The following is a 19049-nucleotide window of genomic DNA, read 5'->3' as shown; positions in this document are numbered from 1 at the left end:
CAGCTAACTTCAAAATTGACTCCATCTTCAACTTGTGAAGGCATGCTCCAACTGGAGAATGCAATGACACAATACCCAGCTGAAAAAACAGCTCAGACCAGCATGCATTTTATGATCTATGCTGGTCTATGCTGATTTATGCTGGTCTGGTTCTGGTTCAGCCAGTCATCCAGCATCGTCATGCTGGTTGACCAATATACCAGCATTCAAAACACAACTATTGCTGGTTTTGCCAGTGACCAACCATGCTGGCCTATGCTGTTTTTTCTACCACGGTAAGCAGAAAGTATTCTGCAAAGAAGCCATTCCTATCAAGCACTTAAACCATGGTTGCTTTAGCTGTTTTTTCACAGCAAAGTGAGAAACAAGAACTAACCCAAGCAGGCAACCAACAGAACTTACGAGTCTAGTTCTAGTTCATTTTCCACCTCCTTCAGAGACCACCATTATAACTGTGATTATCAATTTAATTGTCTGGTTATTTTATGCACATACAAATCTAAAGCATCTAATTTGGCTAATTAGCTATCTTACTAGCTATCTTAGCTTAACTTTATGCTAATATGAAATAATATAATGCACTTTTCTGTGCTCACACACTCACACAAATATCTACAATTACACGGAATTATGTGTAGAATCAAACGAAGCTCATACTTTTTGTCTGTCGAGTGTGAAAATAAGAGGAAAAATACACTGAGGCTAGCATGCATGCTAATAACAGTAACGTTAGCTTCTAACTAGGTTAAGTCACCTTAGCAGACTCTTAACACTGATAATTCTTTAGAAAATTATGAACACATCAAAATACTGATTTAGTTTACATGATAATGGTCACATCTGTCTCTTTATCTTTACCTGGAAGAGAAAATAATTGGAAAATGTTTGAATTTGAAAAGTGGTACCAAAGACAGAGGAGAACCCTCGAGTACCACTAGTACCAATAATGAACTGGAACCAAAGACCATAAATCTGGATCCAGCTGTACTGGACTAATGGGTAGTGGAAAAGGCACAGCTCCAGTTTTGTGATGGCAAAGTTTCCAGTATTTTGTGTAGTAGAAACACCATTCATCTGAAGTATGTATATGTCCGTGTGTGTATTACATCTACCCAACAAGTCCATGTATCTCAGAACATTAATGTAGTCTGCAAAATATGAATTTCAGGTAAATGAAAAAGATGTTATGTGCAATGTTATTGTCTTTGTTGTGTAATGCTTAAAAAAGTGACGTATGCTATTATTTATTTGTTTATTTATTGCTAATATTGTTATACTGTGCTGGACAGAGGCCTTGTATTGCTTGTTCTCCATCAGAAAGTGTTTTTAAGGCATTATCCTCCTGCTGTTCTCTTTGTACCACACTTGTCCTCTTGTTTATGCCTTTGCCCTTTTCGGATACCTATCAGATAAGTGCTCTGACGCATCTACAACCTTCCATGACTTTGGGAGTCCCTGAAAAGAAACAAAAACCACAGTTCCTCCTGGGACCATAAGGTTTCTCCCTTCCTTGAGCAGAAGTCACGATGGCATCAAAGGGCTTTTGTGACAGGAGGACAGCAAAGACATCAGGGGGTTGTGGGCACAAAGGCAGGTGCTGAGATAGAAATCTCTCTTTCTTTCTCTCTCTCTCTCTCTCTTTCTCTCAGCTGTAGTCTGTGTGGGGCCTGCTCAGTGGTAATGGATGCTTGGATGCGCTCAAGCAAGATGGTCACTGCACGCTTAAAAGATTTAAAGGAGAACTTCTTTGACCATCGTTCTGATCCCGTAGACACGTCCATGTCATGTTCCAGTCTGTCCATTTGTTGACGCACCCCTCATCTCTGTCGTGGTAGCATGGCCCCATGAACAAAGATGGCCATTCTGTCCCATTTAAAACCACAGTCATGTCCTTCCTTCCTACGACATGCCAATCAGATAACATCTTTGGGGGGATACAAGCAAGGAGGGGTTTTTGAAAAGGCCAAGGGCTTTTGTGTATTTATCCAAAACATGTTATCTTTAAAGGATCTCATTCTCACCTGATCTAGTGCCACTTCCCACTAACAAATCTTCATTTTCACCTATTATTTACAACAGACATTAACTTATATAATTACCTTAATGCTACTTTACAGTGAACATTACAGTGATTGTACTGCTTATTGCAGTCAGTGATGGTTTTAGGACTTCCAGAAGGCCTAGAATGACTGTTCTTTTCACAGAACTTAGAACTGGTTCTGCCCATTAAAAATTATAATGTAATTTTTTTTAATTCACTGTCAGTTCTTAATTATGTAAGTAGTCAATCTGGCATATTAGGCCTTCAGTTCAGCTCCTGAAGTCCTAACCAATAAAAGAGATGACTTGGCTGTAGCTAACGAGATTCCGCACAGAGAAAAATCCTGACTGGATCATTTTTCATTGGGGCATTTCAAGAATTTAACTGTTTTGTGTCCAGTCAAAGAAGAATTACTACAATACCTGCAGAGTTTATACACAAATCATGATGATTCTGTGATAAAAATGAATTTACAATTATAGACATGTATGCTTTTTTTTTTTTTTAATTTTACAGAAAGCAGTAGGCCTAGGAGGCCCAGAGGGTTCTCCACTGCTGCTGTAGGAACAGCTTTGGTAAGACAATCTCTCATGTCATGCTAAGACCTACACTGTTTCACTTTAACAGCTATAGCTTTGAATTTGCGTTATTCTCATTTATTCAGGGAATTCAGCAACTGCCCAATGGCTTTGATTATAAGTGAGTTTTGAGTCAAAAGGTTTTCTTTTTTTTGGTAAGCAATAAAGAAGCACATCAAAACTGTTGCCCGTGGCAAATGACTGTATGCTAAATTAGGTCGCAAAACATAAATATTCCTTTAAAGGGCCAGTATCTTGGAAAACCAAATTGTTTTTTCACATTATTAATATGAATTAATATGTAAACATCATCAAAGATCCAAAAGTCTATATATGCTGCAGTCAATGTTTCTGTGATGGCGTGAGAACCAACTTGAACCAAATATCCACGTATTCAGCCTATAGCAGTTTAGCTCCGCCCATTCATATTGAAGTTCAAAGGAGAGTTTTAGATTTGACTGCTTTTTGAATGAAGCAGGACAGCCATTCAGAACAGAGCTTGATTATCTTATGTCAGCTTTTAACAAAGGCAGCCTGTTTATTTAAGGGATAAGGTGAGGTTGGAAAATGGTCATGTGGAAAAGAATTTTTGGTACTTGAAAATCACACATGTTATATATGGAATTTAGAGAAAAAATACAATACAAGAAGATGTAGCAATTATGATAATGAACAAAAAGTGAAAAGCTGTGGGACCTACACTGGCAAATACAGGGTGGACTTTGCTTTCCCCTACAAGGCTCAAATGGCAAACACCTGTAGTATTGTAACTATGCATATTGTGCGTGCAGAAATCTGGACCTATAACTTTTGACCTCTAACTGAGCTTCCAAACCTTTCTCAGGGATCAATCCTGACCTCAGGGATATTTCTGATATATTTTTGAAGTGTCAAGCACTATAAGCCTGCAACACTCCACACACTGTTACTGCCAGCACATTTTAGAATATATATATACATATATATATATATATTCTAAAATGTGCTGGCAATAACAGTGTATGGAGTGTTGCAAATAGATAGATAGATAGAGAGACTCCATACACCCTGTTGTCACTGCAGACATATGAAAGTTTTGAAAAGCTATAAATATGCACTTTTCAGTGTACCTAGTGTACCTTTAAAATTAATTAAAGGTACATTATTACACCTTAAGGACTGTGTTGTACCTTTCAGAGTACTTTCACATTGTTTCTTAATATGGTATTTTTCAGAACATTTTAGTGTATTAAACTATTAGTGTATTAGTGTATTAAAATTACTTGTATTTGCTGAGTTTAACATATTGGAAAACATAGTAATATAAAAAATAAAAAGCATAGTAATATAAAAATGTGCCCTAACTTTTACACAGGCCACATTCTTTTTTTCCAATATTTTAAATAATTTCACAGACAAAAATATCAACAATTGTTATTTTTATTGTTGTTGTTGTAGTTTTACTATTATAGAAAACTGTAAGACATTTTTCTTTATTGTGATTCATTTCGGTGGATTAACAGCAAATGGATAATACTAGTAAATTAAAGTCTAAGATTTTAAGATTACATTTTTTGCCAGGCTTAAAATGTATTCCATCATTTTTTCACAATTCCTGCACAATTAAATTATTAAAATAAAACAAAGTCATTCAGGTTGGTTTGATGCATTATATGAAATGGTGCAATGTAAGGACTCAGATTACTTTACAATGGTGGTGATAGGAACCAGGGGACACAGTTAACAATGTACAGTTATTTGAAAAGAACTGAACACCACTGGTCAAATGACATATTTTATTGATTTTTTAAAAATAAATATAAGTGAAAATAAATCCACATATTCACACAGAGAACACACTTCTTTCTGCAAATTTCACTGCACATTTTCTAATAAAAATGTAAACATAAAATATGCCATAACTTTTGCACAGGCCACATTTCATGTTTTATTGTTTTCTATATGTTAAATTCAGCAAATAAACAGTCACTGTTCATTAAAATGTGCAGGAGTGTGTTCTCTGTAGAGGATGATTTAACATATTTTCACTTCGAAAATCAATATCATTTGACCAGGGGTGCTCAAACTTTTGCACACCACTGTATATGTGTGTTGTAAACACAGTAATGATGGATGTTGCTCTTTTATGCTCTAATGTTGACCAGTAGGTGCTATGATCCTTTTGAGAAGGAGCTGATGAATAACTTCCATAGAAAGAGATCAAACGCTCCAGAACACTTGTCCAGCATATCTGCGCACAGCACAAGACCAGGAAAGAACAATCCAACGACGTCTTCCCTGAAAAACTGATCTTATATTGTTCTCAGGTAATAACGCTCGTAATGAGATGGGCTTCCTGGATGAGATCAAAGGCATTGAGAAAACAATGAGGAAGCGCCTGTAGACATAAACATGAATCCAGATTGTTTACAGGTGCATTCAACTGATAAACTGTGACTTTGTAGTCTTAAACACATTAAAACAGTCTGTGCACAGCTGGGCTAAGATGATGATCATCAAAGAGCAACAACTCTTGTATTGAAAAGTTATAAAGTGCTCACAAAGTAATGACTGTAGTTTGGTAATTATCTTTATGTGCTATGAAAGCATTTTTTTCACAGCAGGAGAGCAGGGATTCTCACAGATAATAATAATAATAATAATAATAATAATAATAATTATTATTATTATTTTTATTTGATTTTTCATTTTAAATTATTTCATTCTTGTAGTCTGTAAGAATGAGTCTTCTTCTATTGAATCAATTAATCAGAGAATGATCATCAACTATTATTATTATTATTGTTGTTGTAAGACATTTTTATTGCAATTGATTTCTTCTAATTAATAGCAAATTTGTAATACAAGCAAACTCATGTCAGTCTAGACTTAAAAAGGTCATTCAGGTTGGTTGTATGTAAAAGTTTTAACACCCCTGGTTTAATTGGCATCTTGCTGAATTTCTAAGTGAAAAAGGGTTAGTATATCCTCTACAGAGAACATACTTAAATATGGCATCTTTCTGCAAAATAAGGGCACAATTTGTATTTTTTTTTGTTTTTGTTTTTTTTTGTTTTTCTCAACATGTTAAATTTGGCAAATAAACAGTTGTAACTGTGCTTTAAAATGTGCAGAATTTACTTACTTTTACATAGAAACTAAACAAAACATTTGACTTTTGCATTCAACCTTATAAACAGCCATTTTATTTACAATCTCAAATGACCACTGAAACTAAACGTGTCTTCTTTGTTTTTCTCTGTCGTGTTAATGATGCTTAAATGGTGGTAAATCAAAAAAGCTTTCTCTGCACCCTGTATTGCCTTACAACACCTGTATGCCATGGATGGATTTTGATTTTAGGGCAAAAGCTTCACAAACTGTAAAACAATATCTCAGGCATCAGGCAGCATATTCATAACAATTTCATGCAATAACTTTATGTGAGGGAGCTTTTAGAGGTTTTCAACTCATTCACAACAAACCACTTGGAATGACTTTGGTTACAATGGTGTAATGATCTAACCTCTTAAACCCACCAGTGGGCCCAAAGTCTTATTACGCAACCTAAGAACAGCTTAACCGGTTTGCATTGAAGACCCTATAGTTACTGAATAATAAGCCTTAGTATATAATAAGATGAGATTTTAAGGGATTATGCACATTTTTAAGTGGAATTCCCATTCTATCCAATGGAATTCCATCTGTAAGAAAACCCTACTGAAAAAAGACCATTTGAACTATTAAGATTTGTTATAATGATGGTTTTGCTTTCTAATGGGAATTGGCTGATTGGTTACCATTAGTTTCCTGTAGAACACCTTTTGATCCCATTAGGAAACCATCAAATGTATCTGGAATCAGACCCAGAACACCTGTTACACCGTCAGAATCCTTTACAGTGTGATATCAACCCATCAGGACAACACAAAATACCAACACTGATTATTTGACAACAAATGGTTTCTATTTATATGTTACAGTTCTTGAAATAGGCCTGCTAATAGGAGAAGTTGACCTTTGTTCATGACCTTTCCTTCTATGCTATCATGTAACGGTAACCTCTGAGGAAAGAAACACTTGCCCTTCAAGACTCTTTTTGTCGACACTGAAGAAACTAGATGTTCCTGGATTGACTCCAAGCCAATTAAAGCAAAATAATAATCACTTTAATCCCAGAAAAAAACTCAGGTTTAGGGAATGTGATCTGGATTAGAAGGTGTTGGTTGAAGTCTGTGTGTTCAGGTTTGTGGTCTGTGTGGACTCACATCATTAGATATCTGCTCTGGCTGGATTAGGAGAAAGCGGGTGCACAGAGAGAGAGACATCCGAACTAGAGAATGAAAATGATCCACATTCCCAAACTAGTCAGAGTCACTGGCAAATTAATGATGAAATGTGTGCAGAGCTGTAGGCACATGATGAAGAGAGATAAGAATGTGGGGCATGGATTTGATGTCTTACATCTTATAGTTGACTGAAAAACATGTGATGATACTTTATGAGATCATCCTATTTTGTTAACTTATCTTTGCCAATTGTGTGCTTTTCCTTCCTGTTCCTTCTTAATTAGTTTGGTTTTGCAGGTTTCAATTTAAAAAGGTTTAGAAATGTGCTACTGCTTAGCTTGTGCATTTTATCCACTCCGACTTCTTTGTAAACCTTGTATAAACTGTATAACATGATGCCTAGTAACGGGTGACATACAGCAGACCGCTTGAAATTCTTTTTAAGGTATTAGTTTTGTCATTACAATTATATCTGTATACAAATAAATGCAGACAACGTGAAATCACTAATTCCTTCACTTCTCATGTAGTGAGTTACAGTCTGAGGTAAGTTAGTCCAGTTTCTTGCCAAAAAAGCAGATATTAGATTGTAATGAGTTAAAGAGTTAACAGAGGAAAAGAGAGTGGATGGAAAAGCCAGTTTCTTGGGGTTAGGTGTTAGCTATTAGCCCAGCATGGACATTAGCTGACTTTCTGTGCTTCAGGCCACACAGCGGTCTTGGCCTACAAGCTGTTAGGCTCCACAGCTTCTCAGCTAAAACTGATACAGCATCTGACACCCATAGATTAAAGCTCGAGTGTAAAGATGCAGATATGAGACAAATGACTTTCGGATGTTAAACAACATTCAGCACCATTTTTAGTCACGTTCTGAGAAGCCACTGTGGGCTTTACATACACTCACCTTTATCTCATTAGGGTTAGAAAGCAATGTTGACATCTGTCTATTTATATTGTTCATTTCAGATTTTATTATTTTGCCCACTAAAAATGTTTTAGATTTACTTCAGCAGTCAAATGTGGTTATTATTAAAGTGAAGGGACATAATACAGCATTGTTAATCTACAAAAGAGTTTACTTAAGCATCCAAAATGGCTTTATTTGAAAAAAAAAAACATACATAAATACACTATACTGTGATATATACCATAATATTAATCATGCTGTGATATAAATATTTGCCCATACCACCAACTACTAATGACGTATATTGTGTATTGTGAAAAGTACAGCCTTTAAGTATCGTGGTGTTGTATTTTTGCCATGTCACCCACCTTTAAGCGCACCAACAAAACTCACATTTGAGTGCCACATTTTTTTTAATGCTCTCAAGATGTACAATAATTCAACATTTCAGTTCATCTAATTCTCCTTTTGAGGAAACATCTGTCTTTGAGTTCTGTCACAATGTGAATTGCTTTTACAGCAGGAGGTCCTCACCTCTCCCTTTTTACCCTTAATTGTTCACTAGCAGCCCAATACAAAATTGTCAGCACAGTAAACAAGAGCTATTCATTTTTAATGCTGTGGTATTTTCGTATGTGTGATTTGAAAGAGCCAATCAAAATCCACATGTAAATCATGTCATCCATATTAAAACCCAGACCAATGAAGCTCTAGTTGGCTGCCTAAGTGGAAACGATGAAAGAAACAAAACAAAGAAACAAAGAAAACCAAAAATCGCAGAAACAGAGCTATACATTTTAGGGGAAGGAGTGCTGTGAACAAAAGTAAATTGTTTGGTGAAGGTGCTTTTAATGTGTAATCAAGAAACAAATATTCTTTATCAGAAAATGCTTTTGATACTAGAAAAAATGACAAACTTTTAATTGTAGGAATTGTATTTGATCATGTAAGTTGCCTTGTTACACTTCATTATAACTGCAATAACAATTTTTGCAATTAAAGTTTAACATGTGGTAAATTTTTTCCCACACAATCAAAAATTAAATTCACACACTGAAATTATTACTTGTAAGCAATTTATTGATCTCAGGAATTATATTTGAAACTAGTAAATATTCAGTTCTTGATGTAAAAATTTCAACTTGCACATGTGAAATTTAAAAGTCCACTAGTAAATATTACATTTTAACTAGTAAATATTCTGTTTTGACTTTAGAAATTATTTTTCACTAGTAAAAAAATGTCATTTTCACACATGTAAACTGAATTCCTTTGTAAAACCATAGTAAATAAAAATTGGATCAGCAGTTAAAACTGCTTGCAATAAAATCATTTTGAACATGCAATTAGAATCTCAGCATATCAAATAACTCTTCACTTGTTTGGAAACCCACAAAACTCACTAGTAATCCTTATTTATAAATGAGCAAACATGCTGCCATGATGCTATTTGCTCTTAACGTCTTTGTTAATCTGGTGGTGCGTTTTATGAATCTGGTCCAGAAAGCCAGCAATGTGCTAGTGAATCTGATAACAGAGTCATAGGGAAAAATTTCTATTTGATTATATTAATTTAAAAAATCAGAGCCAATTTTCATTCCGCCGGTGGAATGGCCACTAGGGGGCCTGAAGAAAGAGGCTACATATTGACGATACCCACAATATGTTCAGGAAAGATTTTTGTGATGTAATGTATCATGATAACGATATTGCATCTTCATGTTAATACACAAATCATTAATTAATATTAATTACGTTATGTAGATTACATATACAAAGAAATACCACCAACATTTGAAGAAAATTAGATACTGAAACATGACTTTTATTGCAGATTGTGGAGTTTTTTGACTGCCTTTGTGTTTCCAACATGCAGCGTACTGACAGTTGTTACCATGGACACTGTGGGGGGTGGGGGCAGCACTGTGAGTTTGGCTGAACAGGCTATAGGCTACACTAGAGGTGTGTTAGAACAGAGTAAAACATCTGTATGAGCTTTTGCCTAGGTTTACCTAGCTAAGCACTTTTTACTTAGTTTTACCTACATTTCTCAACATCTGAGCCAGAACGCCGTTCCAACTCTCAACTAGAGAGAGGTGGAGTCTGATCCATGATGTGAAACATATACAAAGAGAAACTGGGTAAAAAAAAGAGTGCGACAGATTGATAGAGCACTAAGAACAAAATGGAGAAAAAAATGCCAGAAGGGCAGAGAACAGGATGGGACCACAGCAGGGGGCAGGAAGAACGTGGAAAAGAAAGGAATCAACAGAAAAATTCACTGACTCACTGACTGCAGGATCCAGCCCACAGAGTCCCTCCAAAATTAATCACGCTATTTTACACCCCACTCACGTCTCATGTGTCACCTCCACAAAGCACACGTTGACAACACCACACTGGCGCGCGCACACCCCACAGACACCCACCCACATAGACACACTCACACTGAAGGTGACCTGCAACACATGGCTAAGTGCTGCCAATGTGTCTGAATGGCCTTGAGGCCCAAACAGGCTTCATTAAAAATATACAAAAAAGGCATGGAGTAAAAGCAACAGTAATAGCAATAGCCCAAAATCAAATGTACATAGTTTTCTCCTTATCCAAATGTAATCAATCAGCCAAGACCTGTTTGGTATTCAAAGTTTGTTTCTTTAGGTTTGCACTGGAGCAATGAGGCTAACGTGGCTAACAAGTAATATAAGCTTATTCTGCATTCAAGTGGACTTGTATCAGAGTTTTATCAGAGAAATGAGTTTCCCACCAGGAGGCAACACATGAACGGCCTTCGAAGTTGGATGATAAAGGCGGGTACATTGAAATTTTTGATGCAACACAAATTGGTCAAGTTTTGCGCTGTTTTTAATAAGGTGAAAGAATTAAGCGAACAGTCAAACAACTGAAAGCAATCAGATAAACTGTTGAAACATATTAAATATATCATATCAAGGTACATTCTATACATGTGCAGCTACTTCATGTTTTGTTTCTGCTTCATATGAGTTCAAAACATCCATAAAATAGGCAAACCTGAAAGACACTAATGATCTAATAAACCACAACACCCATTTCACATCCTCAGTGTTCTGTTTAACTCTCATATAATCTACATGAATATGCACTTTGAGTGAACGAGTTCCTCCTTGGACAAAACTACCACCCTACTTGCATTTGAAATGACAACAACGGACTAAAGTACACTACATGTCCCAAAGAAGACATTCTTTCTAATTCTGTTGCTTTAAGGTGTTCAGTTCAAGCTTATAATCTCCATAGAAAGGCATGGACAATAAAATGGGACACTCTGGAGCAGCCACACAAGAGCCAAAGGTCACCATGCCCAAAGCTAGGCACTGGCTCAAGTCCTTACAGCAATGTTTCAACATCTAGTGCAAACATGTCCAATCTCATCCACAGTGGGCCGATGTGGATGCAGGTTTTCATTCTGAACAAGCAGGAGTTCACATTCCATTTGTTTAATCAGTTGGTATCAGTCTTCAAACAGCTGATAAGGTGTGCTCCTGATTTGGTGGAGTGAAAACCTGCAGCCACAGCGGCCTAAGACTGGACATGCCCTGTGGTGGACACAGTACACAAATCTAGTTCTTGAGTTAAAGTAGAGATACCCTTGATAAATATTACTTGAGTAAAAGTGTAGGTGCGCTATTTATATTGTTACTTGAGTTAAAGTTCAAAGGTACCTGCTTTTGTACTTTAGTATGCGTTAGTAATGTATTTATTCTAATAACCCAACATTTTTTTTCTTTTGAAGGGTAAAATTTAGCTACACATCCAATATGTTGATATGTTGGGAATTTTAATTCAAAATAACCAGTACAATGTTATGAAATTTTCTTTAATACTCTTACATTTAGTAAGCTAGGATTAGACAATCAGTAATTAGGGGAGGGATTTAGTGGAAGGTGCACTGTGATTGGTTTGATTTATCTGTAAAAGTGCATCATATTCCTTTGTATCTTATGCAAAAACTACTTTTTACTTTACAGTAACCTGCAGAAAGTAGTGCAGTAAAAAGTTAAATGTTTTGCTGTGAAACGTAAAGTGAAAATAAAAGCCTCATACAATGTAAGTACTTCATAAAAGTAATGATACTTAGAAAAAAGTACTTAAGTACAGTAATGAAGTACATGTACTGGACACCCCTGATCAAGTGTAAATCTTTACCCTTGATTTCAGAAGAAATGTGGAATGAGAAGGTGTCCACAAACTTTTGGACAGTAGTTTGTACATTTGTCCATTTTTATAGAGATCAGTATGTCATACAGTGTCAAAAACCACATAAGCAAGTCTATTCAAAATTCAGCACTTTGATATTGCTATGATAGTATTGTAGCTCCAGTCTGAAACTAAAAAACTTTAGACACCAAGCGTATCTTGGCCAATGTCTTACTTACTTTTGTACTTTCTAGCATAATGGCTGTGGATGCAACCCAGGTTAAGATAATCTAACCTTAGATCAGTGAGGTCTATTCAGGGCCTCCTCAATCCTATTGAGGAGGCCCGGCTCCAAAGATGACACACAAAGCACACCAGCAGGATGCTGCCAGTCGCTGGGCCTGAAAGATGGCCATCTCTTGCTAAAAACAAAAGGGATCTTGAGTACCAGGAGACATGGAGGGGGTGGGGAGGGTGCAGGAGGTGCTGCTGGACACAAATACTTTTTCTTTTTTGGACAGCATGGCTATTGTTTTGAGGGCTTAAGTATCAAAGAGTGAGGTCTGTTTGCTTTTTCTGGGACTGAGGCTGTACAGATGAGTTACTGAAGCCCTTTTATCTGTAGTAGTTCTGGTCACTGTTCAAAAAGCAAAGCTTTTGACTGCATGACAACTCTGTGATGGTTATTGCAAACCCAGGAAATGTAGTACAATATGACCATCCTACAAAGGTCACCAAAGCTTGAGTTCATTCAATATCACCCTCCCTGGAGTGAGCTAAAGAGCTTTATTTGAGTTCTGTGGGACTCTGTGGAATCTTGGTGTTTACATACTTGAGTTACGTATTTAGAGGATTTAAACCTTTACTTCATGATTTCTGTGGTTTTGGTTATCGAAAACGACATTATTAATAGATTTAAAAATAAATAAATAAAAAATATATTTTTCAGAGGGTAATTTGGATTTTGTAGCCACATGGCAACATATGGGACTTGGCTATTCAGAAACCCAGTACATGGGTACATTGGCTATAAATGTTTTAGGAATACAGAAAGGTATGGAATTGAAATTCTATTCATAACTTGGAATATAAAAAAGACAACATCAGTTTTCTGCGACAGTGCGTATACTTACTCCCATTGTTTACTGCAGATTGCAGTTCCATTGTTGCATGCTGTTGCCATATGTCAACAACCCACATTTGATCATTTTATTTTAACCCCGCTGCATTTAAAGTGGTTTTATTATGATAGAGAAATTGTAACTTCTCACATGTTGTTTTTACAGTGTTTTCTTGGAGTAATTGTGTATAAATATTGAATTACAGTCATACTTCGAGAGCGCTAGGCCTCACCATATGACTGCAACAGGAAAGTATGTAATCAGATAAAAGTATAGTGTGTTAAATATACAGTCTTCAGTTTGCCAAATTTATAGAAAAGAAGTCAAAGACCTAAGTTGGTATGCAGGTGTGTAGGTTTGAACCCATTCGCAAAGGTAGTGAAGAATGAGCTCTCTGAAATAGTTTGGTATCTGATTCCTGCTTCCAAAGGAGGCCAGTGGAGTCATCTCAGCCGAGAAGACATATGAGAGAACTTTGAGAGGTTATGGACCAGAATTCTGACTTTGAAGGAGAAGTTAAGCAGCTTTTACAGTCAGGAAGACTCTGAGAATGTATTCTCAGGATGTTATGAAGTAGGAATCTGTAGGTTCTGGTGGCAGATGTTATGCAATCTCAGAAATGATCTTGATTGTATTATATCACTCAAAGGTTTTTAGCTCTACATGATGGATGGATCTTGAATGAGTCCACAGTGATGGAGAGGTCCGATGTAAGGGAGTGCTTTGCGTCGTGTAGGTAAATGAGTTCTGTCTTGCTGAGGTGGTGGGTCTCTATCCATGAAGAGGTACCAGCAAGACAGTCCGATATCTTCTGTGAGAGGTTGGAGGTGGTCAGTGGAAACGAGAAGTAGGATGGGCTAACTTTTGCACAGAGACTCTAGCTAAACTCACTTACTAGGAAGGGTACTTTTGCACTTTTGGACATACAGCGCACTTCTCCGAAGTCCATTGCCCATATATATTCCTGCTGCACAGCAGTATCCACACTGAGTAAGACCAGTTCCTGTAATTACTACTCAAGAAACTGTAAACATCATCCATAAACCATCAAGATGAGAATATGAAAGCTGACTCATTGTCAAGGATATTTCTGGCTGTTTCCATAATATTCAAAGTGCATCAATGGCTCTTTGCCATTATCATTTGCTCAGGAAGTCTCATACCTCAGGCATCGATTTCTCAAGTGTGGGCACATTGACTGACACCAAGCTTCCTGTTCTAAGATAGCGTCTGGCTGGGCAACAGCCTTACGCATGTTCTTTTGTCTTCTTTACCAGCCTCTTAACATTCCCAGACCAAAATCACCACATTATCCTTCTCTCTCTGGGTGCAGGATTGTGTTGTGAGAAACAGGAACAGCTTTAGGGAGGAAGAGGAGCCCTTATTCCATCTGAGTCACTTGGACAAAAGATTCCACACAGATGACAATAACTGGGTGCTGCCAGTGCATCTCAGCGGTCATGACCTCAATACAGCACCATTACCAAAACATATATACGGACTTTTATGTTCTTTTTCTCGCTCTCTCACATACGCATTTGTTGTTGCTGGGTCATATAGAAGGTTTCCTTAGCTGATATTCCTTAACTAATACTATTAGCATAAATGCAAATAAAAACAAAGCAGTTTTTTGTAAACCCACTTTGACCTGTATTAAAGAAAATAGTATTAAGACAAGATATTTAATGTTTTACCTTATCAACTTCTTTGATTTTTGTAGATACACACACATGCTGAAATTGATGCCTGCAACACGTTCCCAGAAAAGGAACATTTTAAGACTACGAACGCTGTAAAGTGCTCAAAAAACATATTTAACAGCTGATGCAATCATGCTTGGGAATAAAAGGAGCATTCAGGAAAGGCTAAGTCCAGGGGTCGCAACCCAAATGTTGAGAAGAGCCATTTTGTCTTTTCAACAAAAATCAAACCACCTTGGGAGCCACAACATAATATATCCATGTTACCATCTTGGCTGTAAATATGTCTCAGTATGTGCTAATGTACTAGTATAGGCTAAAAATATATACTATATATAATATAAATGAAAACGAAGACTTACTTTGCTCTACTTTAAGCCTTAGCTCAGCTATAGCCGCATTTCTCGCATTTTCAGGAGGAAACTTTTCCGCATAAGTAGAATAGTTTTTGGTAAAATGTCTTTTAACATTTGACTTTCTACGAGGCTGAATTCAGCTGTTCATTCTTCAGATTCTTGTTTGAATTTTCCCATTCTACCTTAAATGGTGCCTGAGATGCCAGAATGTAACTGCTGCACCATTTAAGGTGGAACAGGAAAAGAAGCTGGCAAATGAGAAGTTGGCTTCAGCTTCCCAACTTTTTAGTATTAGATAGTTTTACGCAGTTTCTGCTTATGAATGCAAATAAGTCAATTTGTGTCCAAATTCTGAACGTTTTTTTTTAATCTTTGCTATTTCTTTAGCTGCTAGCTAGTTGAGACTGTTGTTTGTGTTGCTATGTGACCAGGAGTCTGCGTACCAACCTGCAGGGTTAAAGGTTGAATTAGCAGTTATAAATTTACTCCAGCGTTAAAGACCATCTATTGCTATTGTTGGAGCTGCAACAGAGCAGTGAAAGGAGTCGCATGTCGACGGCCCCTGGCCTAGTCCTTTATGAGCAAAGATAAATTAAGGCTCACCAAAAAATGTGTCAGCAAACAATTCAACAGTTTAAGAACAACATTCTTCAATGAGCAACTGCGAAGACTTCAGGTGTTCTAGCGTGTTCTAAAGCATTAGATTAACTATCAACATTAATATAAAGTCACAGCGGAATCATGCTTTGATTTCCATTGGGTGAGACCAATTTTGTGGCCAAACAAAGGTCACTCTAAGCCTCTTGAAAGTCCTAGATACATCACTGAGCAGCCGCTAAATCGGTGGGAACCAACAGCAGTGGCAGCTCTATACCAGGCCTCTCTACTGAAAGAGTCACTGTAAATCTGCTACAAGGTAAACAAATGCTGATATGTCTGTTACAAGCTTCAAGTAAAACATAGAATATCTTTTAGCTTTTAGAAGTTCTCAAATGTCTGTGTTTAGCCTACAACTGCCCTTTTCAAAATTTTCATCCCACCTTGAATGGTGCAGCGGTTACATTCTGGTGCATTTAGGTTAAGGTGGAAAGGAAAATTTGAATAAGAAGCCTAACTTCAGCCTTGTCAGAAAGTGTTCATATGAATTAGCTTAGCGCAAACAAACAACTAGAACCCCTTTGGGCCGCTAGCAGAAGTTAGCATTATTGTTGAGTTGGGTTTTTCCTCATGTTTTAACCAAGTTTTAACATTTATGGCCCAAAATGAAGGCCTAGTTCCACAGATTCGTAACTGGTAATAAGAAGCCGAACTCTAAACCTAACCTTATTAACCTTATCCTCATTAACTAAAAAGAAATGGTTTTGCTCTTTCAGTTATATACACATCTAAAAAACATGTAGCTTTTGTGAACAGCCAAATGGCCTTTTACGCTGTAGGCTAGCCCTGTTTTTCTCTGGTTGTTGTATTATTGTCCTGAAAATGTACAAAAACAAAGACTATTTGCATGGACATCCATGCACACACACACAACACACACCCGCACACACTGTCACACCCCAAAACACACACGAATATACACATCCTCCAGGCCTCCTAGGGAGCGTTTGTACCATGTGAACACCCCGCTGTTTTTTTTACCTCGATACAAATGAACGTTTGGTGGGAAAGTAAACAGACGCACTATGTTTTGGATGGAGGTCCAGAAACATTTTTGTGACGACACGGGAGAAAAATGAGAGTTGTTCCCTTTTAGCAGTAATATTTACGTCTCTGGAGGAAGCGCCTCCTGCCAACCATCCAGTGGCTCTTAAGAAGATGGAAGATGGGACTTTCAAGGTGACGGATGCATGTGGGCTTTTATAGTTTACTTAAGAAGTCCTAAAAAAGACCAAGCAGATGGCATTTCTTTTTTTAAAAATTCTAGAGAAGCTTTGTATGCCACTTGCCAAACATTGGTTTTTGACAGCGTAAATCATTAAGAAGTCCTCAGACAAAGAAACAATGTGATTACTAGTAATACTGTATTTACCGTCATAAAGTACTATAAAAATAAACTTCTTCCTGGTTAGCAAAGCTAATAAAAATCAATACTTGTACCTCTTAATTGTCATAAGATCAGCCTTAGCAAACACACCTTGGTCAGATATTCTAATCAACAACTTGCCTTCAGTCAACCCAGAACAGATCCTTTAAGCAATTTACAAACAATTTACACATGAAGCTATGATATCTAACCGTGGGAAAGCAAACTAATTCAGTGCCATGTTAAGGACATAAAATTATACTGCATCATTTTAATACAGTTAATCTTTAACTCAAAAGAAAGAAAATTAAACAGACAATCAGGCCAAAATGAAAATACAACCTTTGCAACATTTGTTGAAAACATGTTTACTTGCATCATACAGTGGTGCCACAGTAGTCTCTAGAGTGAGATTTTCTGGATTAAGGACTAGGAAAATTCCTTTTGATTTTGATTATGTATTTTAAAGGTGGAAAGAACTTTTGAAGGACTACAACTGTTTTTGGGCTGTTTTGAAGTAAAACCAGAAAGCTATTATTATTGTTAGGAGGCTGAATGTCTTCTTACAGCCGTATTACTGTAGTAACTGCCTTCAAATCATCATTACAATGGAGGAAACTACTCAAATGGCTAATCTAATGAGGAGAACAACAGGCTAAAAGCTAAAGTTAGCAAGGTAGCTGTCTGGCTCATTAGATACCATGCCTCAGTTTCGCTTCTCTTTTAAAATGAAACTTGTATCTAGTGTCTATTTAGTGTTGAATAAAGACAGAATCATTTTCTTGATGCTTTTGTTCGATAACCAAAGTAAGAGATACACATATGCTAGCTTGGTTGTATTTACTAGTCTGTATATCAGTGGCTAGGCCAGCAATCAGGATTGCCACCTTCTCTGGGCCCAAGCTCATTTAAAATGGACTGAGGTGAAGTGGAAACATGTCCTGTGGTCCGACAAATCAACATTTGAATTTCTTTTTGAAACTCAACGTCTTTTTCAGGGAAGGCCTTGCTTATTTTAGCAAGATGATGTCAAACCACATTCTGCATGTGTTACAAAAGCATTGTTCCGTATTAAAAGAGTTCGGGTACTAAACTGACCTGCCTGCAGTCCAGACCTGTCACCACTGATAACGTTTGGCACATTATAAAATGAAAAATACAACAAAGCAGACCCCAAACTGATGAGCAGCTGAAATCCTATGTTGAGCAAAAATGGTAAAACATTTCTCTTTCAGAACTACAGCAGTGTCTCCTCAGTTCCCAAACACAGAGTCACTCATTACAGAGTGTTGTTAAAAGAAGAGGTGATGAAACACAGTGGTAAACAGGCCCCCGTCCCAACTTTTTTGGAACGTGTTGTTGGCATCAAATTCAAAATGGGCATATATTTTTCAAAAAACAATAAAATTTCTCAGTTTTAGCATTTGCTTTGCCGTCTTTGTACTATTTTCATTGTACATTGTCCCAACTTTTTTTGGAAATGGGGTTGTACTACAAACTTGACTAAAAATATGTGTAAAAATATGTGAAAATATTTTTCCTTTGCATACAGAAGAATGCTGCCTAACAAACACTAAAACACATTGTTTTAAGCTGGAATGACCCTTAAATGAGTGGGAAGACTTTAAACAGGGCTGAACCTTTGGTCAGTCATGTACTGCCAACACTTTACAGGGTCAACAGGCCCAAAAGTGGTTAAGTTGCATATTCAATTTACTAATCAAAGGTTAGCTATAAGTCACATGGTTGGCTACCATTGTACATAACAACGTGTAAACCATTTTCCATTAACTGATTAATCAAGAGGAAAGTGTTTTATTAGGATACACGTACGTATTTGAACGTGAAAGCCGCTGGCAATATTGAGAACAAAAAG

The sequence above is a fragment of the Colossoma macropomum genome, unplaced genomic scaffold, assembly GCF_904425465.1.
Source record: "Colossoma macropomum unplaced genomic scaffold, Colossoma_macropomum, whole genome shotgun sequence".
In the NCBI taxonomy this organism is placed as follows: Eukaryota; Metazoa; Chordata; class Actinopteri; order Characiformes; family Serrasalmidae; genus Colossoma; species Colossoma macropomum.
The sequence above is the reverse complement of the archived record's forward strand: the minus strand, read 5'-3'. Positions refer to the sequence as shown.